The sequence below is a fragment of the Pan paniscus genome, chromosome 9, assembly GCF_029289425.2.
Source record: "Pan paniscus chromosome 9, NHGRI_mPanPan1-v2.0_pri, whole genome shotgun sequence".
NCBI lineage: Eukaryota > Metazoa > Chordata > Mammalia > Primates > Hominidae > Pan > Pan paniscus.
In genome coordinates this window covers 80,423,388-80,448,129 of record NC_073258.2, presented here as the reverse complement: position 1 = coordinate 80,448,129, position 24,742 = coordinate 80,423,388, and the positions used below count along the sequence as shown (strand labels likewise).

Genomic DNA, 24,742 nt, shown 5'->3' with positions numbered 1-24,742 from the left:
TCACTCTCTCGCCCAGGCTGGAGTGCAGCAGCGACATGATTATAGCTCACTGAAGCCTCAACTTACCAGGCTCAAGTGATCCTCCCACCTCAGCCTCCTGAGTAGCTGGGACCACAGGTGTGCACCACCATGCCCAGCTAATTTTTATATTTTTAGTAGAGATGAGGTTTCGCCATGTTGCTCAGGCTGGCCTCAGACTCCTGGGCTCAAATGATCCAACTGCCTCAGCCTCCCAAAGTGCAGGGATTACAGGCATGAGTCACTGCGCCCAGCCCCAGCCAAAAACTTATGACCATCATTAAAATAAATAGCCATGATTAAAATAAGATGACAAGGCCGGGCGCCGTGGCTCACGCCTGTAATCCCAGCACTTTGGGAGGCGGCCGAGGCAGGCGGATCACGAGGTCAGGAGATCGAGACCATCCTGGCTAACACGGTGAAACCCCGTCTCTACTAAAAATACAAAAAAATTATCTGGGCATGGTGGCAGGCGCCTGTAGTCCCAGCTACTCTGGAGGCTGAGGCAGGAGAATGGCGTGAACTCGGGAGGCGAAGCTTGCAGCGAGCCGAGATCACACCACTGCACTCCAGCCTGGGTGACAGAGCGAGACTCCATCTCAAAAAAAAAAAAAAGTGACAACATTTCAAATTCTTTTTTGAACCTGCATACAGAAAAATAGGTGGCTGAATTTGTTTGGTGTTTGGATAGATGGAAATGATCTTATAAAATAGCCTTATCTAATGCTATAATCAGGAAAATAAACGATTTCACTTATTTTAGTTGATGTACAGAAAAGAATAGAAATTGAAATAAATCTGGGAGATCACTAAACTTCAGATAAGTATTTCTGTACAAGAGATTTCATTTCTAACAATCCCCTTTAAAATACCGTGTTCATTTCCTAGGGCTGCTGTAATAAACTGCCTCAAACGAAGTGGCTTAGGACAATAGAAATCTATTGTCTCACGATCTTGGAGGTCGGAGATCTGAAATTAAAGTGTCGGCCTGACCCTCTGAGGGTGCCAGGAAAGGTCTGTTCCAGGCCTCTCTCCTAGTTTCTGGTAGCCTCAGTTTTTTGTTTGTTTGGGGGTTTTTGTTCTTCTGATGGCCATCTTGTCACTGCGTCCAAGTCTGTGCCCAATATTTTTCCTTTTTGTAAAGACACCGGTTATACTGGATTAGCATCTACCCTTAAGACCTCATTTTAACTTGATTAACTCTGTAAAAACCCATCTCCAATAGAACCACCTTCTGAGGTGCTGAGTGTTAGGACTCCGGTGTCTCTATTTAGAGGGACACAATTCAACCCATGATAAATATATATATCAAATAAAAAATCTTTTTTAAGAAAAAAAATCCTAAAAAATTCTTGAGAAGTTTGAGTCATTATGTTTTTAACTCCATGGTCCAATTTTAAACACTACTGATTGACCCTTTGCTGCTAAAGATGAAAAAAATAGCATTTTTATAATCCTTCTCCCACCCACCCCCTGCCCCCAGCCTTATTTTCCAATATTTTGGGAAATTTTACTTTGACAGGATTTGTAATGTTTAAATTCTATAATATAACAATGACTTCTATAGTTGTTTAGCTTTTGTTTGAAATATTATATTGAAATAATTTTAAAGTGCTTTTCCTTATTTTTTGGTTTATTTTAATGTTTAAAAAATTGAATGATAACCTACAGTCCTTTACCAAAGCATATCCATTCTAGAATTCTTTGTATTGGTTCATCTTATGGTGGCTGAATTTCATCATCAAACAGCTTTTTTTTTTTTTTAACAGAGAGTTCAGAATTATAATCTCCAAGTTCCTAAGAGCTTGAAAATGGAGTATTCCTCTGTTGCACCTACGTATACAGGGCAATTTGGCTGAAGATAGCAATTTTGGATCACACTTTCCCCCCGGATCATATAAATGCTGTTCTACCACTTTCTGCCTTTGAGTGTGGCATGAGCCTTTCTTCCCTGTCTTCTCCATTCCAGCCATCCATGGCTAGATTTCTGTTGAGTCATTTTCTCTGGAAGGGTTCATGGATGCTGAGTCCTTATATTTCTTTTTGAATGTCTTCTTTTGCCTTTGTACTTCCACAGTAATTTGGTCACGTATGATAAGGTTTAGTCCCTCTGACTTTCCCTCACAACTTTTTAGGCATTATTACCTTCTGGCATTGAACACCTTTGTGGAGAAGTTTGAAGTGAGCTTTACTCTCCTCTTGAAGATAACTTTTTTTTCTCTATTTAGGCACCAGGAGAATTTTTCCTTCATTATTCAACCTTGGAAGTAACAGGATATTCTCTCTTGCTTATCATTCTGAATTTTTTTTCCTGGAATATGGTATGCCCTTTCAATCCTTAAAAAACAGGATGAAATGTATTTTCTACTGCACTTGTTGGAGTTCTCTTCAGCAGAGAGACCAATTATTCTTACTTTTGAATCAATTTTGTCCTTCATGTATATTATCTTCTTTCCAACTGCCTTAATCTATGTCTTTTTTCTCAGCTTTCATCAATATTCTAGCAAACCTTTTCTCTATGTCAGAGATATAATTTTTGGCTGTCTGGTTTAGTTATTTTTGTTTATAGTTTATTATTTCTGTAATAGTATAGTTTGAGTCCTCAATTTTCTTATCATTGAGTTGTCATCTCATTTCTCATCAATGAGTCCTTGTTTCATGGAATTCAGATTTTTATTAAGTTCTTCTGTACTGCAAAATACACAGTGTAATTTCTCTTTTCCTTGGGATATATTTTCATTCAGGTTAGGTTTTTCATTTGTCTTTTGCAAACAATAGTCTCTTTTGTTTATTTCTTCCAGCCTTTCTTTCCTTTCTTTCTTTCTTTGGGGGTCGGATGGGGTGGGGATTATATGTTTCCTTAGTTGCCACACGATTTCTTTTCATCTTTCTGGACATGGACAATTTTTATTTGTTTTTATTTCTTTCTGTTTCTGTGCAATGTGGTTAAATTTTTCTTGACTCTCTTCTCATTATATCTGATATCTGCTCTTCTTGAACTCTATATCAATAGCTATAGTATTACAAGATTAAGAACTTTTTGGTGGTCTCGGGCAGTGCTTCCCAATGTTTCGCAACATGAACATAATGTCCCAGAAAAATCGTGAATCAGGGAAGACTAGCTCCTTGGCTTAAGGGATAGTAAGTAGAGGCCGTGAGGCTTTCCTCTGGACAGCCTGCTCACATCCCACATTCTCATTCTGGTCCCCTCCAGATGTGGGATGATTAGTGAGAGACCTCAGCATTTTTCTGAGTCACTCCTTCTCCCCACTCTGGCTTCTGACCTGATAGAGTTAAGAACAACACCAGCAGGGTCAAAATCTTTTCTTGAGGTTTATGGCATTAAGTTGTAAACCTTTTTTTATTTGGTGCTACTGATGATTGCAGGGAAAGAGATGAGCAGACTTTTAATTATCTACTGTTCATTTAGTCAAAAACTAGGTGACAGCAATTGTTCAGCTGGCTTTATTTTGCTCCCTTAGTTAGAAGTTCCATGTAATTATTTATATAAGTTAAAAAGTAAAGTATCAAAGTACTCAATAACAGGATGCTAAATAAATTATAGTAGATCTTATGACAGAATATTAAAGTATTAAATATATTTTAGAAATTAAATAAGAAAATAAAATTTTAATAACATAATAAACAGTAGATCAAACAACGTGTGTAATATGACCCATTCATGTTTTGATTATTCATATATACGCACAGCATGCATGTGTGTGTGTGTGCGCACGCGAGCACGCATAAAATGCAAACAGAAAGATTTAATCAGTATACACGGTTTTTAAACCTGGATGGTAAAGATTTGGTTACATGCGAGCTGGAAAGCTGAGAAGCCAACAGGGAAGAATGAGGCAACTCAAAGATTAACAACAGCCAGAAGCAGAAGATCCCCCTCTAAGGTCAAGAAGAGTCCCTAAGGAGTGGTCCCTACATGGGAGACGTCCCACAGAGTAAGGCAGCCTCTGCCTCCCTCCTCCAGCCAGTGCCCTCCACTGGCCAAATCCAGGGGAAGCCAGGAGGCTGGGGTCAGAGGTCAGCCCCTGCCAAATAGAAAAGAGGAGAGAAAGTGTCAAGAGACGAATCCAAGAGCACACAGGCCCAGATCCACCAGTTTCCTCTTTCATAGACAGGAAACTGATTTTGTTGGCAAAATCACAGCTGTAGAGCAAGTGTCAGGACAGAGGCTCACCCAGGTCAGCCCCTTCTTCAGAGATGGAAGGATACCAGTTAGGGCCCAAGGAAGGGTTACTAACTATATGTACGCATCAAGGACATGGGGAGGTGGGGACACTGGCCATCTCAAGCATTGTCTAGTGGGAGACCAGGTGAGCAGGGGCCAGGAGGCTGCAGATTACTCAAACTGGGAGAGAGACTGGGAGGCAGGAGGAGTGTTGTTCCCCTTGATGTGGTGGGAACAAGCCTGACTGGTCTGGCGACTCACGGGAGCGGGTGTGCAGTCAGCTCCATCTTCATACCTCTCCCCCACCCCACCCCTACCTAAGACAGGAGGCAGGATAGCCATTGCTTCCTGCCCAATGCACATCTAGAAACACCTTAAGTAGAGGCTGTGAGAACCAAACCTGAGAACACCAGGCATAGGCTGGTAGCCCCCGTTCCACCCCCAAACCACGATGCCCCTCATGTGGGATTTCTCAGTTATCTGCCTCATTTTTTCCCTCTCGTTCTTTGCAACTGTGGAATTCAGTGTGGGATCATAGCCGCCAAGCAGCCTCCTTATTAGCATCAGAACTATAGTCAAAACACATTATGCTTGGCTAATACATTTTATTTTTTATGTAGTGGAAATGCCATCAAAGCATAGTTAATCGGAATTGAACTAAGTCATAATTGGAGCCTTTGTGCGCAAGGAAGATGAATTATTTTTTATTATTGCAAACAGAAAATGTGCCAATTGTAACTTACTTTTTTAAGTAAATAGCAACTGTTGCCCAGAGAGGTGTGTACCAATGTCACTGGCTACCCAGTGTGGGCCCCCCTGCCCAGTGTGGTTAGTGCCAGATACCTATGTCCATGGATATTGCTATGATGAGAAAAATGCACTAATCCAAAGTGAGGCCCTTCCTAGCTGGGTGACTTCTTGAAGCCTTTCTCCTTCTCTTTGAGAGGGGGATGATGACACAGGAACACAGAGGGACTCTGAGAAGCAAATGAGATGATCCATCAGAGCTGTAGGTCTCTAGTTAGTCCATATTGGAAAGGAATTCAGACCCAATCTGGATGATACACCATGACCTGTCTACTGTCTCCATGGTTCCCAACCTGGCTATTCATCAGGAGTACAGGGAAAGCCTTTTAAAAATACAAATTGGTACCTCATTCCTACCCAGGCTGTATCAAGCTCTCTAGAGGTGGGGCTTGGGACCCTGCAGGGATGTTTGCAAGCTCCCCAGGTCCTAAAGCATAGCTGGGCTTGGGAACCACAACACTAGCCCTCATTGCTCCTCCTAGTAATGAGGAACCACCTCATACACCTGTGCGTATCTCCAACAGACCTGGACAAAACAAGCCTATTGCACCTTGACAGAACTAGAGACCTGTTACATAAATATAGAATCACTCAAACCAAGGTCATGCAAATATGTGCACACATGCACACATGTATGTACCAGAAAATCTTCCATCACCAATCTGCTTATCTCTTATTTACTGCCCTGCCTCAATGTCTGCAAGAAGCTGTTGGTATTCACCTCTGGGGACTCCTCCTCCTCATAAACAATAGTATGGAGATATTTTTCTTCTTCTCCATAGTATATGTAGAACAATTATATTTTGCATTACCCTGTGATGAATGTAGGAATTATGCACTGGACAATGAGTCTGATGAACCCGACAGTTTCCACCATTGGCAATGGTTCATGACCCAGAATGGCCCTACGTAGATGCTCACTCAGCCCTGCTCTCCCAGAACTTCCAGGCCCAAGATCAGATACAGGAGGGGAAAAGATAGGCCAGGTCTCCTAGGGCTTTTCAGGGAACTTTGAAAACTGGCATGGAACCTTCCAGAACTGGCCACAGCTTACAGCTATCACTCCTAAACACTTATGAGTCAGACACTTCATATGTTGGATTTCAACCCTTAGGCATAGATATTATTATTTCCATTTTAAAAGATGAGGAGAATGAGGCTCACAGAAGTCAGGGAACTCGCCCAATATCATGGCATGTAGAATTGTAGCAGGAACTGAGCTGACATTGAAGTGTTCTTTCCATTTTGCCATGCTGTATTTCCCCAGGTATGTGCATCTGCCTCAGAAGAGCAGGAAACACAGTGGGAAGGGGAGGAAAAGGAAACATCCCAGAAAGGGACACCTTATACCCACTCCCTGAGTCACAAACACCTACCATGGGACTTTGCAAAGGCTGAGCCAGTTGAGTGAGAACTGTCACTGGGGGAAAAGGATAGGGATTCAGGAAGGAACATAGGTTTAGAGTCATGTCCCAGTTCCCATATTCCCTAGCTGTGTGTCCTTGGGTAACTTAGCTATTTTAGGCTGCTTGCCCATGTGTAAAAATGGGAGTAATATTTGCCTCATGCATTTTGTAAGGATGAGAAAAAATATACGTGCATGTTTAGCATGGCATAGTTAGCATGTAGCAGGTATTCAATAAGCAATAGCTGACATTTTCAGTGGTTGTATAGTAATGGAGTAAAATGCCTAAGGTAGTGCCAGGCAGATACTAGGTGCATCATAAACGTTATTTCTCCTATGTCTTCTCCTGGGACCAAGACCCCATGATTTCTGCAAGTAGAGAGTCTGAAGGCCTGGATTCTAGTATTAACTGTACCTCATACTGGCACTGTGACATTAGGGGTTGATATGGTTTGGCTTTGTGTCCCCACCCAAATCTCACCTTGAATTGTAATAATCCCCACGTATTGTGGGAGGGACCCAGTGGGAGATAATTGAATCACGGGGCTGGGTTTTTCCCATGCCGTTCTCATGACAGTGAATAAGTCTCATGAGCTCTGATAGTGTTATAAAGGGGAGTTCCCCTCCACAACCACTGTTGCCGGCCGCCATGTAAGACATCCCTTTGTTCTTCCTTCATCTTCTGCCATGATTATGTGGCCTCCCCAGCCATGTGGAACTGTGAGTCCATTAAACCTCTTTCCTTCATAAATTACCCAGTCTCCAGTATGTCTTTATTAGCCACAAGAGAACAGACTAATATGGGGTAGTCACCTCACCTCTCTGGACTCTATCTTTCCTCTCTCAATTTAAGAAGTTGAGCTACATGTCTTGGACAGTTCCCTCAGTTCCTAAGAAGGTGCCAGTCCACATGTGTTGAATCGCATGGAGGGGCATCTGTGCCCCATTTCATTGTTTCCAGAATCAAAACAGGCAGGAATTGTTTTCTGCAGACTTCTGGAGTCTAGCAAGAGTTGGCAGGAATGCCCCTGTAGTAATTATGTCAGGCTCCTCACTACCCACCCTTGGTCTCTAACTGTCAGGAAGAAGAGACCTGACAGTGAACCTGGTCAAAAGAAACTATGATTTGGTTATCCCCCCAAAAAAGAAGAAAACACTTGAGATGTTACAGTTGGGAGGCAGGCAGACAGCCATTAAAAAATAAAAAAGCAAAAGAGGGCAGGAGCTTTTCAACATATATATTAAAAATATTTAAGGCTAGCAAATGATTTACTTAAGTCCAAAGTGATTTCTAATGTTTGGTGGTTAGCGACTGGATTCCTGGGTTCTGTTTTTAGTGGTCTTGTTTTAAGCACAACTTTCTGGTATTACAACTTTTTAAAACATCCAACACAGAGGGAAAAAGCCTTTTTTTTTTTTGTCTTTTTTTTATTTTTTTCTGTAGCCAACTTGAAAGTAATCACACCAGCTCCTCGCCTGGGCACTGTCAACACATCTAGCCATTCTCTTCCTCCTCCCTGCATTAACCCATCTGTTTCCACCCATCAGCTCTCTCCCCACCCCTTACCCCACATTATCACTCCTTCTACCTTGGTGGCTTCCTGTGAGTCCCCCCACCCTAGGTCCTATTTGCAGCTCCTCATCATAATTGCTCTACATCATCTCCACTGTAGCCAGAAGTTGAGGCTGACATTCAAGGGGAGCTTTGAATGTCCTTTTGCTTTATTAAAACTACTAGTTCTTTTTATTGTGTAGCTTTGCCAGGATTATTTACCTGGGTAATAAAGGATGAGGACTCAAGAAGGTGGGAGGGGAGGGGAGTTTAGGCAAGGAATGAGGGTTGTCCAATGACCACATGGGTGGGAGAAGGCAGAGGGAATGGAAAACAAACAAACAAAAAAATCTGGCCACCTTAGAGTGTTAGAAATGCTGGTGTATTTAGGCATTTGTAATTTCTTGAATTGATTTCCATTCTGCCTCACCCTAGGAAGGACTTGAGGAAAATTACAAAAAACGGACATTTACAATAGACTTAATAAAGTAATAAGGAAAGGGATGGAGGAGGAGAGAAATAACAATTTCTTTAAATGAAATAGGAGAAAACAAATATGTGCAAAACCTGGCACCTGGGCTTTCAGGCTGCCAAGGATCAAGGAGGAATGTGATGATTTCTGTAGGACTCCTTATCACAGCAGGAGAACAAGTGACCATTCCTTGGGAAAGTGATGCTTTTCGTATACAAAACTCAGAGAGAAATTCCTGATGTAGGGCACATTAGGAATTTAGGAAGTGATCTGCAAGTGTGAAAAGATAATGCAAGAGGCTGCTCCCTGGGAGTTTTGCTAAAACCCAAAGCCTTGGACCTGCAGAGCAACTCAGGGAGGGCATGCAGGGGTTACCATGGCAGCCAGCCAGTGAAACTGTCCTTTCAGTCAGGCAAATAAGAATTTTCTACTGTCCAGGATTTGGGGGGATGGGGAGAAGGGAGGACCTTTAGCTTGGATAACATGGAAAGAAAACATCTCCTGATGTTGCTTAAGCATATGCCATATCAAAATTGAAAAGTTTTGTTTCTGCACATTTATAGCAAAATTATGCCATATTTATTCTCTGGCTTCATTCATCTCCTGGCAGACCACTAACAGTCCCCAGCAGTTTGAGAAGCACTGAATGAAAGGTCAGAGTGGGCATTGCTGAGCCTCCTCCTGCATTCCATATTCTGGGAATCAGGGTTTGGGAAATAACTCTGCAGCAGAGTTGGGTGTGAGCTATTCAGATGGATGAAAGTCTAGCCACATCTAACCAAGGTGGCTCTTTGTCTATCCCCATTTTACAGAGGGGGCAACTGAGGTTTGAAGAAAGTGAATCACTTAGGAGGCAAGATGGCACAGAAATGAAATTGGTACTCAAACAGCATGTCATGCAGCCATGATCACAAGGCCACAATGTCTATGAGCCTTCTAAAAGGCAGGGTGACAGAAGAAAAGATGTTTAACCCACAAGATATCCATAAGGTTGAACACAAATAGTTCCCTCCAGAAACACAACCATCTGTGATACTAAAAACACAAAGGTCTCCTGAAGATCCTCCAAATTATAGTATATGAAAGCGATTGGAAAACCACAAATGCTGTAAAAGTCACATCTTTATTATTGCTTATCAGGTAAATAATGCTAGTGAATGCAACAGATAAACCCCAATATTTTAGTGACTTAACATGGCAAAAGCTTTTTTTTCACGTCACAGCTCAGTCTGAGTTGGCAAGGAAAAGCAGCCATCATTCAGGGACCCAGGCTCTGTCCATCTTGTGGCTCCACCCTCATTTAAGTCCTCTAGCAAGGTCCCAAGGGGGAAATTCTAGGAGCCACACCTGAAAGTGGCACATACCCCATCCACTTGCATGCCATTGGATGGCATTCAGTCACATGGGCACACCTAACTGCAAGGAAGCTAAAAAACTAGCATAGCCATGATAATGGTGAGCACTAGCAGTTCTGTGCCGCAAATTTCTCCTTGGCCCATGCTCTTTTCTCCCTCCAGTAATCCTATGGGTCTCTGTGGCCCTAATACTCTTTCGTCTGTCTGCCATGCAGCCTCCTGCACAGAGTCTTAGGGAAAATCCGATGTGAGAGTGATGTGAACACACTTAAGTCCAGGCCCTGCAAAATGAAGGGTACCCATGTCCTTCAGCTCCATGTGGCCCGATTGGATGGTTCTCGAGATTAATCATACTTTGCACTCTCATGAATCTACCTCGGTGCAGTGTGCTCACATCACTTTGCCATCATTAATAATGCAGACACACCCCAGGAGGCAGGCACATGAGAGCAATGAGGAAACAGAGGTGCAGACAGAGGTTAAACATCCTCCCAAGGAAGCCTCGTAAAAGTGTGCAAACCAAGAGTGACTCTTCCAACTTTAAAGTTATTAATTCTCATTCTTACTGGAGGAGAAAGCTTTCTGGAGCACTGAAAGAGGAGACAAGACAGGAGGCTTCTCAAACAGGACCATACCAGGACTGGCAGCACTCCCTCCTGCAACCCTGCATGATTTAAATCTAGCTCTCATATTTGCTAGCTCTGTGGCCTTGGGCTAGTTACTTAACATCTGTGAGCTTTCTAGCATGCCTGTTTTCTCATCTTTAAAATAGGTTAAATAATACGTAGTCATAAAGATTTTGGGGGGATTCAATAGGGTAGTCTCTGCCCAACACCTTTATATCTAGAATGTGCCAATAGGGTAGTCTCTGCCCGACACCTTTATATCTAGAATGTGCCAAATGCCCAAAAGATATTCGAAGGTGATAATAAAGATGGTGATGATGATGATGAGCATGTCCAAACACCCTGTCCAATCCAAATGCTTTCATCTCAAATATCTTCAAGAATAAAAGGTATTCTCTACTGCTCTTGTAACATCCACAATTTGGGCCAATAACAGAGATCATATAAATCCTTGGTGATTTACTAAAGTTGCATAGAAAACTGGGTGACAGCCTGAAAGTCCAAATAGCAGGTTATGATGAGCTGGATTATGAATCTGGCTTTAATTTATACCTCTCTATTCTGTCTTCAGACACAAATCTCCTCTCAGACATACCAAACTGAGGATTGGCCAACTATGTGTTTGGTTATGAAACCTCACAAAAGTGATTTCTCTCTCTGCACCTCTGTTTCCTCATCTACAAAATCCAAGTGATAATTGTTCTTGCCTCCCAGGATTGTTATGAGGATTAGATAAAAGAATGCATGTTATGTGCCTGGTGCCATGCAGGGCATATCTAGAATGTGAGCTATTTATATAGCAAAGCTAATTGCAACTTTCCCTGCTGGAGCCAAAAAGGCTTTCAGGTAACCAGACCCTGGGTGATGCTGAGGATGTAGACCCAGGCCCTTCATGACTAACTGGACTGATGCTTCCCTAGCTGGATCTCTCAGGGGGCAGGGTCCATATTCAAGGCAATTCTGTATCCCCTGCAGCATACAGGACAGATGCCTGGCATTTGTTCGTGGAGAAAGAAATCAGATAAATGACATGACATAGGTGTCGCACCTGACTGATGATCATAACAAGACACTTAGCATTTAATGAAGTTATGCTAATGCACCTTTATGTCTGGAATACACCAAATGCCCAAAAGATGCTGGATGATAATGATGACGGTGATTCGTAGCTCTAAGCACTTTGCCCATTTCAAATGCTTCTGTCTCTAGAAAACTTTAAGAAAAAGGTATCCTGCACCACACTAAGCACTCTACAAACATAATCTCAGTTATTTTCACCCTCATAACCCTGCAACAAAGTGATTATCTCCATGTAATAGATGAGGAATCTGGAGTGCAGGGAGCTCAAACCACTTGCCAAAGGTCGTACAGCCCTACATGGTGGTGCCTGTGGGCCTGCAGAGCTTCAGCTCTTCCCCACCCCTCTGCACTGCCCCCACCAAGGCAGATTGGCTGCAATCCCTGCAGCTGCCCACGGGACATGGCCCTTGAAGTCTGCAGTTGCTCAAAGTAACTGAGGACTGATGAATCCAATCCCCACTCAAAACCTTGCTTTCACTATAGCCTCAGGCCAATAGTTTAATCACCTCATGTTTCAGTTCCTTCATCTAAAAGCAAAACCTTATACTTATCTACACACAAGGGTACTGAGAAGATTAATCAGATGCTCCAGAAGTGCTTTTAAAATGAAAAATATGGATTATTTGCATTATTATTTTAATAGCCTTGGACTCTGTTATCTCCAGTTTACACAGAGGTGAAGAGCTTGGAAGAGGGAGATTGGTGAGATTCATTTACTTCAGCCTTATTCTCTGAACCAAGCAGGGAAAACACAGACATCTCACCACCTGCGTTTAGGATGGGTCATCCCAGGCCCAGCCTGGGTGTGCCATGGCACTGAGGGCCAATGACTGCCTATGGCAGTTTGAGAAACTGACATACAAAGAACCATAGAACAGCTGCTTCCTCCCTCCCTCTACAGCTATGATGCAAGCACACCAAGGTCAGGAGCCTTCTCTGTCTTTGTCAACATATCCCCAGCACCTAAAACAGGGCTTCCTATGGAGTGGTGCTCACTAAATATATGTTCACTAAATGAATGAGTGATTGAGGGAGGAAGTGAGAGAACAAACAACAAAACAAACCAGAAAATGTCAGAGTGAAGAGAACACACGAGGAGACTCCCTTTGCCAGAAAAGAGCAGCAGAGGAGTCTTCCAATGGCCGTCCACATGACAAGCATCTACCATGCTGCAAGCACTGTGCTAGGTGCTCAGAGAGAAGCAAAATTTGACAGTCCTCACCTTCAAGGAGTACTCAGACTAAGAAAAGGAGCTTCAAGTTTACCGACAGTTATGGCAGAGTGAGTTTGGCTCTGATAGACAATTAGAGTGTCACGTAAGCCATTAATTTCTCCTGGAAGGTCAGGAGGGGAGGAAAAGTAGCATTTTAGCTGGACCCTCATGAAAGAGCAGGAGCTCCAATGATGAGGTAACGATACCTCCTGCCATGGAATGGAAATTCCATGAGGGCAGGGATTTTTGTGTGTTTTGTTCACTAAGGCATTCCGAGTCCTACCTTAGTACCAGGTACATAGTAAAACCCTATGAGTGAATATGTATGTGTGTGTGTGTGTATGTGTGTGTGTGTGTGTGTGTGTGTAGAGTACACATGCATCACAGACAGGCTAGTTAGCAAAAACAAAATTGTGAACTTGCAAGCAAGGGAATCTCCTGTACGTTCTCTCTACTCCAGCATTTCCTGGTTCACTTTCTTGTTTGCTCTCTCACTCATTTGCACAGGATGGTCAAGTATTACTTTTTTCTACAGTGAGATAGAAACAAGGGAAGGAACAGGTAAAATGGGACAAGTTCAGAAGGCCTGGAATACCACACACTGAAGAATCAGGGATGTTTCCTGTACTCTGTCCTTCCATATTTCAATTTAATGTTTCAAGCAAAGGTTTTTTTGCTTTTGTTTTTGTTTTTGTTTTTTCTCTCCAAAGGCTTTCTTTCCTCTGCCAGGCCTGAGGGCATGCTCGTAAAATGTAAAATCTGTTTAAATAATTAAACCTGTGGCTGAAAGCAGTGGTCAGGGTAGAGGACACTGGCCTGTGACACCGTAAATCACTGCCATTGCTGGTATGTGGCAGAGCCCAGAAGCGTCTGGGAAAGCCTATGAACAGCCAGGCCCTGCAACCAGAAGTGCCGAGTCAGCGCTCCTCACTTGGTTTGGGATGAATTATGGAGAAGAGGCGGGACACTCGGTGCCACCAGCCCTCTGACAGCGGAAGCTGCTTTGCTGATGGACAGCAGGAGGTGTTGACACCCCCTCTGCTCCGCTTCCCTCTTCAGCATCAAGTCGGCTTCCTCTTCGCCCAGCTGAAGGACCAGGAGTAGGAAGAGGAGACTGACATATGAGGGTCTCCACTCAGAGACAGGCCGTGCTAATTCCGGCTGGGCCCAAGCAGCTGCCCTTCTGCCCCTGAGAAGCACAAAGCCCCAGAGTTCTGTGGAGACAGAGGCTGAATCAGGGAGAACTTAAGAGAGAAAGGAATGGAGCAATGGGGCTGCCTCTACTGTAAGGCCACTGGGGCAGGGCCTTGTGCCCACGACTTTGTCCAGGCACTCCCGTCCACTCGCTGGTTTGGAATTGGTCACCTATGACGTGTGAGGCTCTTCACATACATGATTCCAAATAGCGGTTCGGAGTAGGCACCTCATCCTAGACAAACCAGATCCAACAGCCAACTCTGCTCATTAGCCAGGTGAATTTGGGAAAGTTATTTGACCCCTCTGCATCTCAGTGTCCCCATCTTTAAAATGGGATAAATAATATAGTGGTTGTGAGGATTAAAAGAGGATTACATACACGTCAATCATTCAGAGTACTGCCTGGCTCATAGTAAGTGTTATATAAATGTTAGCTCTGCTGGCCATCCGGTTAGGAAATCTTCACCCAACATCTATCTGGCTGTACGCCAAGCTTTGGAATACAAGCTTCATGGATAGCCTTGCTCATCATTCATTTAACAAGTATTAACAGCACCCACTACATATTAGACACTGAGTGAGGTATTTGCTCTGTGTTATCTCACTGATTCATTTTTACAAGCACTTATTGAGGGTATACTCTACAGCAGGCTGGAGCCAGGGATTTACAGCATATGGAATCCCACTAATGCTCCCTATCTTAGTGCATTCAGGCTGCTATAACAAAATACATTAGACTGGGTAATTTAGAAGCAGTGTGAATTTATTGCTCACAGTTCTGGAGACTGAGAAGTTCAAGATCAAGGTGCCAGTAGATTCAGTGTCTGGTGAGGGCTGCTCTGTGCTTCAAAGACAGCAATAGCGCCTTCTAGCCTTGTTCTCACACGGAAAAGGGGCCAGCATGCTCCCTCAGGACTCTTTTTTTTTTTTTTTTTTTTTTTTTTGAGACAGAGTCTCACTCTGTCACCCAGGCTGAAGGGCAATGGTGCAGTCTTGGCTCACTGCAACCTCTGCCTCCCAGGTTCAAGCGATTCTCCTCAGTACTCTTTTATAAGGTCACTAATCCCATTTGTGAGAGCTCTGCCTTCATGACCTAATCACCTCCCAAAAGGGTCCACCTCTTCATGCTCTCACATTGGGATTGGGTTTCAACATATGAATTTGGAGGGGACACAAACATTCAGACCATAGCACTCCCTGTATTCATTCTTTAGGGATGCCATAACAAAATATCACAAACTTGAGTGACTTAAACAGCAGAAATGTATTGTCTTACTGTTCTATGAGCTAGAAACCTGAGATCAAGGTGTAATCAGAGTTAGTTCCGTGTGAGGGTTGGGAGGAAGAATCTATTCCATGCCCCTCTCCTAGCTTCTGGCAGCTTGCTTGCCTTCTTTGGCATTCTTTGGGTTGTAGATGTATCACCCTAATCTCTGCCTTTATTTTCATATGGCATTCTCCCTGCATGTGTCTGTATGTCCAAATTTCCACCTCTTATAAGGACATTAGTCATATTGAATGAGGACCATCCTGATGGCCTCATTTTAAATTGATTACCTCTCTAAAGACTCTATCTCCAAATAAGGTCACATTCTGAAGTACTGGGGATGAGGACTCCACATTTCTTTTTGGGGGGACACAATTCAACCCATAACACTCCCCAACAATAATCTGCTCTGTTAAGTGCTGCACATACATACCCTGTTTCACTTAGTCAATAAGCATTTGCTCTAGTGGAAGCCACACCAATGTGATCTCATGCATTCACCCACTCCTTGAACAAATATTTCTTCCTTGACTGTTCCAGACTCCATTATAGGCACTTCACAGACAGCAACACAACCTACAGGGTGGTACTGTGATGTTCATTTTACAGCCAAGGAGTCTATGTCTTGGAAATTCAGGTCTACCTCAAAGCCTACAGTCCTCCCAAGGTAGCTGCCACCTCCAAAATTTAGGAATCTTTGCTTTTTCCTATAACCCAAGTCAAGGGAAAGCCATGTCCCCCATTCTAGGTGTCTTAAGAGTTACAGAATTGTTAATAATACACTGCTTATACTTCAGAGCAGCTGAAACAGCCAATAAAAAAAAAAAAACTGCCCACAAATGGACAATTTCATTAATTGCTTGGAAAACTAAAAATAGCCTCGCAGTGACTAGCCAAGGGGGGCATTTGGTGGCACCGTCTGTCTCCAACACAAAAAGGGAGTGGGAAATTGCCAACTCTGGCAGAGGCTTAGGATAAAGGCAGTGGCAGAAAGGACAGAAAAGTTCACCCTTAATGAGAAGTGACCTTCATAACTCCCTGGGTCTCCCTAGAGTTTCTTTTGTAGAATATTACATTTTTCCATATCTAATTCCAATCCATCTGTCTTATCACTAGTATGGAAATATTAATAAAGAGTTTTGTTTAGGTCTTTTATTTATTAAATATGTATGAAATGATTTTCTGTTCTTTCTTCCCCATTCTTTTCTCTTGTTTTGTAGAGTCCTTGATATGTGTGTTAATATCTTTAATATTAACATAACAGTGGCCAAGGCTGACCCCTTGGGCCCTTTGCTACGTACAGACCCCTTGTAAGGGGGCTGAGCACATGCCTCGCAGTCCACCATGGGTTGTGGCTGCAGCCGGGACTGGCTGGTGGCTTCTCCCTGTCACCTCCCTTCCTGAGCTGGCCCGAAGCCTCAATCCACAGCTTGGTTCCTCCTGGTGCCCCTACGGTTCACCCCCATAGGCCACTCAGATGGTTCACCCCACCATCCCGCTTTTTTTCACCTTGTTCCAGGCTAGGAGCAACTGTAAGGGCTGAGAATTTGTTTGGTTTCCCATTGCCTTTGGTTCTGTTTTGTCCCTACCTGTAGGCTTAGCTTTGACCTCAACCAGGCCTCTGTGTGTACTGGGAAGCCAGTACAAGCCCTGACACATTCTGGAATTTGAATCCTGGGTCCTCCTCTCACACGTTCTCTGCCCTCACGCAAGGGAATGTGCCTCTCTAAGACAGTTTCCTCAGCCATAAAACAGAACTGGTGATGTTCAAGTCGCAGAGTGACTGTTGGGATTAACCAGAGGAAATGCTCACAAGCACACATCAACGGCAGATTTGGTTACCAACACATAATAATAGAGTTCCTGTTAACACTAGCCTTTATCTACTTTGGACTCCACATTTTATCTGGTAGAAAAAAAGGCATATTCATTGCCTGATTTAACACAACAACCAGAAGAGAGACTGGAGCAGGTATTATAACCCCCATTTCACAGAAAAGGAGACTGAGTCTTCTGAAATATCACGAGGCCAGAACTGGAAGGGACCTGAGACATCCTTGGGTCCCTTATACAGGGGACAAAACAGTGGCCAAGATAGAAGGGGATTGCCAAGGTCAAGGTTAAAGCAGGTCCCTAACTCTCTGTCCCAGGCTTTCAGTGACCCCCAGATTTTCAGATGCTGGTTATATGCTCAGTGGTCACATGTATTTTAGCTCATCGTTAAATTATTTCTTCTAAAAATGCTAATGAAAAGTTTGAGGATAATACCATTGAGAAAGTCTGAAACTTTTGTTAAGCAACTCAAATTCAGAAACCTTTGTTGGGCCGGGCACGGTGGCTCATGCTTGTAATCCCAGCACTTCGGGAGGCCGAGGCAGGCGGGTCACCTAAGATCAGTGTAAGGTCAGCCGAGAGAAAGGAAGAATAGACCCAAAGTCAGGCAAGTAAGTATATTAACCTACCAGCTGCTCCACCACAGACAGAGGAGGCAGCAGCAAGCTTACAGAATGAGGGGTTTATATTGGGGAAGAGAGTTTGAGGGAGTTCTTTGGTAGGGCCATATCCTGGGGTTGTTTGCTGGTTAATTTTGCCACATATCACCTTGTGATGTTTATAACAGGAGGGTGTAGGTAGTTTGTTTATGCTTCCCACGACCTCCCCCTGTGCAATCTGGATGGTTTGTAATTGGGGTTTGTTTATCATAGCGAGGTCTGATAAGTGAAGTCTGCTGGGTTCACTGTGGAACCTAGATAAGGGCTTAGAAATGTAAAGAGGCTTGGGGGAAGGGTGGGCAGCAAGGAGAGGTTTGCAGGGAGTGTCGGCGGTACCAAGAAGCTTTTTGGGGCAGTTTGTCCTTAACAGTCGGGAGTTCGAGACCAGCCTGACCAACATGGAGAAACTCCGCTCTACTAAAAATACAAAATTAGCTGGGTGTGGTTGTGCATGTCTGTAATCCCAGCTACTTGGGTGGCGGAGGCAGGAGAATCGCTTGAACCTGGGAGGTGGAGGTTGTAGTGAGCCAAAATCGCACCATTGCACTCCAGCCGGGGCAATAAGAGTGAAACTCCATCTCAAGAAAAAAAAAAAAGAAAGAAAGAAACCTTTGTTGAGCATCTGCAGCTACTCTCTCCTCACTCGCCCCAAGGCAGCCAAGGTGGCTCCACCCTGACCTGGGAACGTGCCAGTTCCTTTGGGTCCTTGCTCAAAGGTCACAACCTCAGGTTGGCCTTCTATAACCCCCTATTTATTTATTTATTTATTTATTTATTTATTTTTTTTTTTTTTTTTTTATTTGAGACAGAGTCTCGCTCTGTCACCCAGGCTGGAGTGCAGTAGCACAACCTTGGCTGACTGCAGCCTCTGCCTCCAGGTTCAAGATATTCTCTTGCCTCAGCTTCCTGAGTAGCTGGGATTACAGGGGCATACCACCACACCAGGCTATCTAACTCTCTATTTAAAAGTGCAACCCTTTCTTAATCCCTCCCTATCCCCCTTCACCTTCAAAAATGTTATATTTGTTCACTTATTTAATTATCCCTTTTCTCCCACTACAGTGTAAGTTCCATGAGGGTCTACATTTGTGTCTGTTTTCTTCACTGCTGTATCCCTAGGACCTAAAACAATGCTGGTACTTAGGAGATGCTCAGTAAATACTTGTTAAGTAAATGCATGAACGAATGAATGAGGGAGAGAATGAATAAATGAAAGAATCTATACTGTAGCAGACCATTGGTGCATAATTTTTTCACAGAGTGCCATGCAAGCACAGATAGGGAACAGCTGCTTGAAAGGGGAAAGTCTGGGAAAACTAAAGAGATGGGACCTTATTTTAGTTCTTCCTTGGTGTTCGGAGGACTGAGCAGGAAGATGGCACTCCAGGCCAAGGGAAAAGCAAAGTCCTGGCGTCGGGAAACAGGATGATATAATTTGCCAGTGACTATTTCCAGATAGCTAAGGAAGCTTTTCTAGTGTATATTTTACACACTGCAAGATGCCCCTTGGTAAAGGACTCCCTTATTCTGTTCAGAACAAGACAGGCTGGAGATTCACAAGTCACAGAAAGACCTGGGTTCAAACCTCAGCTTAGGCACCTCTTAGCTCAATGTGCACTGTATTTCTGTTTCCCTAACAAAAAGGATGAAGATAATAAGTGTGGGGTTGTTGTGAGGATCAAGGAAATAATGCATATAGGGTGCTTATCACAATGCCAGGTACATATGGAGTCCTCAAAGTGTGGCTCTAGTGTAGTGGCTATGAGTGCAGATTTCAGAGCCAGAATGTCTGGGTTGGAATCTTAGCTCCACTGCTAACTAGCTTGGTGAACCTAGGTAACCCGCTTAACTTCTCTGTGCTTCAGTTTCCCCATCCACAAAATGAGGATAATGATAGTGCCTGCCTCCTAGAACTATGGGGACTAAATGAGTCAACAGAAACAAAGCACACAACAGAAGTAAGTGCTATGTTAGTGTCAGCTGTTGCTCAAACTAGGAGTCCATACTGTTTCCTTTTTTTTCCTTCTCATTCAGCACCTTTGGTACGTACTGTTTTCCAGGCAGCCTTGCCTGTGGTTAACTGGAACGCTTTTGTATCAGAAGTTAGCATAATAGAAGTTCTAAGAAGTCCCACAACAAATAAACCTGCTGAACCTCATTCAGTATTTTTCCCATAATAATTTCCCCACGGAATGCTGCCCCCACCTACTAAGAATCTAAAGGCATATTTTCTAGGGACACACCTTTGAGCACTGTTGGGCTTCATCCCTGGGGTATTTGGGGTGGGGGAGCTAGAAGCTCAAAAGGTTGATCTTTCTGGCCCTGGGAAGCTCATAAGGATGTAAGAAGGGCAGTGACCCCATGAAATTCACATTTGAGAAGGCCGCCCTCTCAGGCAGCCCCTGTGGATTGGAGATGGGGCCTAGACCAATTAGAGGGCTGTGGCAATGGTCCTGCTGGGGGAAGAAGGTTGAAATCAGGGTGATGGCAGTGGGCTGGAGAGGAAAGAGTACATAGAAGAGTTATTTGGAAGACAGAATGGTCAAGGACAGAGCAAAGCAGGCCAGGCTGAGGGAGACCTACCCCAACACCAGACTATAGAGGCCATATTGATTCTAGCAAACCTAACCCTGAAGGGACAGCCTCTGGGTTTCTCACAGCCATGCCACTGATTATGGCAGGACTGGAGAGTGATCTCATGTAGGACCCCAGGGGAGGTCACTCAAGATGACTCTGAGGCTCCTTCTTACATAATTTGTCTCAAGGACACCCTGGAAGCCATGAGGAAGGAGAGAGGAGCTAGATCTTTGCTAACCTGAGCACTGGGTCACAGCTGTTTTTCTTTTCGTGCCCACCAAACTTTCTAACATGTTACACATACACCCTCACCTTGTCTTTATCACCTTCTCGACACCTACACCTGTTCCCTCTGCTCAGATTTCCGAGGGGCACAGCACACAGGAAACGCCAGCTTACATGGGAGAAAGATCTTGGACCTGGAAGGTCAGAGCCCTGGGTTCGAGGTCCACCTCCTGCCCTTCCTAGCCATGTGCCCTTAGGAATTCAATTCATCTCTCTGGGACTCAGTTTCCCCATCTGAAAAATGGGGCTGATAATGCCTCGCTGAGTTGTTGTGGGGTTAGCTAAGATGCCTGCCAAGAGTCAGCAGATGGCCCAGCAGCAGAACATCATCAGCTGACGTTGATTGAGTACTTCCTACAGGTCAAGCACATTTATAAGCGTCTTCCAGGTTTTTTTCTCACTTAATTGTCAACAGTTATGTGGTGGCACTTTTCTTACCCCTACTTTACAGATGGGAAACTGGGACTCAGAGAGGGTGAGTAATTTGTCCAAGATCACACAACTAGTGAGAGGCTGGGAGGCAAACGCAGGGACTCTGGTTGCACTTTTCCACCACTCTGCTGAACAGATGCTCCTAAGGAAGCAATGACAAAGACAACTGTGATGAGAACTTACTGGAATAATGACCTTAAGGAAGTTATTTCATACCTCTGAGGCCCACTGTCCTCATTTACAAAATGGGAACACCATGAGAGCTGAGTTCCCTGGTGCTAAGAATTGCCAGCGGGTTAAACACCAGCTCATGCAGCCAGCCCAGGAACCAGTGACTGCTGTCCCTCCCAGGCTTTTTTAGCTTCCAGCAGAGGGATGGCTGCTGCTATCAGCAATGCCTGGAATCCTCACCATGAAGGGAAAGGAAGCACAAAGGGCTGGGGTTGAAAGTCACAGACAGCCCCCTGGGAGCCCAGTCCTCTGTGGTAAGGCTGCCTTCCAGCTTGGCATTTTCTCCTTGCACTTCTGTGGCCAAGCACTAAAAATAGCCTGCAATGGCTCTGCAGCCAGCGGAGTTCCCCACCAAAGACTCTCGCCCTTTATGGGCGGTGATCATCAGCTTCCTTCTGACTGCCATTGGCAATTAAAGCACAGATTATCTCGGCAGAGGCTGTTCCAGAACCCAGGCTGAGCCTGCGAGTCACGAGGGAGGCCACTGATCCAGCCTCCCAGCTGAGTGGTCTCCAGGCCAGCTGCACAGCCAGAGGTTGGCCAGCATCCTGTCTGTAAGAAGACTGGGGGTGGAAGTGGGGGAGATGGGTGGAGAAACCAGGTCACAAGAAGAAAGGGAGCTGGGGCCAGAAGAGAGAAAATTAAGGAGCCTAGGTGCTTTCTTCCAAACCAAGAACAGTCTTAAGCCAGAACAAAGCGGACAAGTCAGAGGCAGGAGAATGCTAATTAGCATGGTCCTACCAGCCACCCATCACTGGTAGGCCATGTCCTATAGATGTGCATGTTGTGCACATCACCAAGGTACCCAGGCCAGGGTGGTAAGTGAGGCTGAAACCTGCAAACTGGGTCGCTTAAAAGAAGGGGTAACTTTACCTAATTCACAAAAGGTACTCTATGGATTAGACTTGGCCCTGATCATTGGATATCTACTGTGTACCTGGAAGAGTGTTAGCTATGTTCTGTTCTCTCATTTAATCCTCACCTCAGCCCTTCCAGGTAGGTCTTATTTCCCCATTTTGCTAACAGCCAGAGTTTAGTCACATGCTCAGGTAGACAGACCTAGTAAGTAGTGAAAATGGATTTTGATCCCTGAGCCTACCAAGTAAAAAGCCTATGCCATTAGCACTCCACCATTGGAGTTAGTTGTAACAACAATCATCGTTTGATTATTTTACCAGCCATTGTGTTGAACATTTTACATCGATTCGGTTCTCTAAATAACCACTCAAAGTAGGAAAGGTCATCTCCATGTTGTAGATGAAGAAAGCAGAGGTACAGGCAGGTTAAGTACATTGTTCAAGGTCACCCGTAAATGGCCAAACTGGGATTCAAACCCAGGTTTCTCTGACTTGACAGCCCTACTCCTAACAACTGTAACCCAAAGGCCATCTGAAGTCCATTAGTTAGTCCTGTAGGAACTACACAGAAATGGACCTGAATGCCCCTCATTTATACCTGAGCCCTCTCCAGACGCCCCTACTTCACAGCTGGCCCTGATATCCTCCGGTCCCAGCAATGGCTCTGCTTGCCTTGGCAGGCAGAGGAAGATCAGCAGTGATTGGCCATCACTTAATGGGCATGTGCTTGGGGGGGCCTTTCCTCCCCAGGTGTGCTCCATTCTAGCCCAGTTTCAGACATGAGCCTTGAGCTTTGGTTTTCCCCACAGTGTGCCGTATACTTTATGGAGGTCTGAGTGATAAGAATGTTTACATCACAGTAAAGCAAATAACGTCCAAGGGAACAATGTCAAAGGGCTCCCCAGCATTTGAAAGCCTGTGGCCAGTCCTGTTCAGGGATATCCTCCCTTACCACCATCCCCCGCGGGCACCAGTGCTCTGCCAGGATGCACAGTCCCTTCTCTGTCTTCATCCTCCTCTACTCTGTCCCAATCCAAAATTTCCTACTAAAATCTTATGCAAAACAGTATAGCTTGGTCCTTTCAGATTTTCCCTCAGATTCTTCTGCACCCCCGAAGGAAGTGGCCTCCGAATGTATTTTCTTAAATAAATACAACTCTCCCTCTACCGTGAACTCTGGTGCCAGCTGTTAAAATATATTTTTTCACTCCTTTGATATACTGCCAAAGATGGAACAGGCTGCTCCCCATTCTCCAAAAAAGGAGAAGCAGTGTTTTCCCCACTAGAGATAAGCAAACAGAAGCAGGGCGGCCAGACCTCAACAATATCATTCAAGAACAAAGGCTCTAGAGTCAGACTGCCTGGGTGTAAGTATTGCTAAGCCTCAGTATCCTCATCTGAAAAATGGGAAGAATACTAATACCTCACTTATTGGTAATATCTACCAATAACCACCAGGTTATTAAAAGGATTAGGTAAAATGGGTAAAGTGCTGATTATAGTGCCTGATACGTAGTAAGCCTATAATAAAGATGAACTATCATTTTCTGTTCATATATTATTTTCTCCTAATCCTAAGACTTTCTAAGACTCTAATTTTGTTCACTAGGGCCTTTCTTAGGACCTGACACATAGTAGGTATTTGATAGAATAAATAAATAAATGGAAGAAAGGATGGATGAAAAAATGAATAAATAGCAGGAAGATTGTCCTATACACCAGAAGGATATCATGAAGCATTCTTAGTACTTTATTTTCACTAAAAAAGTGAAAATTTGATTTCACTTTTTCACTAATCACCGTGTGTGTTTTCTTGTTTGTCTGGTGTTGCAGACAGAAGAAAGTACAGTCAGTTCTGCTATAATGCCACATTCGTGTTCTTTTTTTTTTTTTTTTTTTTTAGTTTTTATTGATCATTCTTGGGTGTTTCTCGGAGAGGGGGATTTGGCAGGGTCATAGGACAATAGTGGAGGGAAGGTCAGCAGATAAACATGTGAACAAAGGTCTCTGGTTTTCCTAGGCAGAGGGCCCTGCTGCCTTCCGCAGTGTTTGTGTCCCTGGGTACTTGAGATTAGGGAGTGGTGATGACTCTTAAGGAGCATGCTGCCTTCAAGCATCTGTTTAACAAAGCACATCTTGCACCGCCCTTAATCCATTTAACCCTTAGTGGACACAGCACACGTTTCAGAGAGCACGGGGTTGGGCATAAGGTTAGAGATTAACAGCATCCCAAGGCAGAAGAATTTTTCCTAGTACAGAACAAAATGGAGTCTCCTATGTCTACTTCTTTCTACACAGACACAATAACAATCTGATCTCTCTTTCTTTTCCCCACATTTCCCCCTTTTCTATTCGACAAAACCGCCATTGTCATCATGGCCCGTTCTCAATGAGCTGTTGGGTACACCTCCCAGATGGGGTGGCGGCCGGGCAGAGGGGCTCCTCACTTCCCAGACAGGGCGGCGGCCAGGCGGGGGCTGCCCCCCACCTCCCAGATGGGGCGACTGGCCGGGCGGGGCTGCCCCCTACCTCCTGGACGGGGTGGCTGCCAGGCGGAGATACTTCTCACTTCCCGGACGGGGCGGCTGCCGGGCGGAGGGGCTCCTCACTTATCAGATGGGGCAGCCGATCAGAGACGCTCCTCACCTCCCAGACGGGGTGGCGGCAGGGCAGAGACGCTCCTCAGTTCC

The 24,742-nt window shown here is 44.5% G+C and overlaps 1 protein-coding gene across 1 annotated transcript in view; it reads left to right on the top strand.

Moving 5' to 3' along the window:
• TENM4 (teneurin transmembrane protein 4) overlaps positions 1–24,742 on the top strand; it is a 3,002,963-nt gene that overhangs the window by 2,140,723 nt on the left and 837,498 nt on the right. The window lies entirely within an intron of this gene.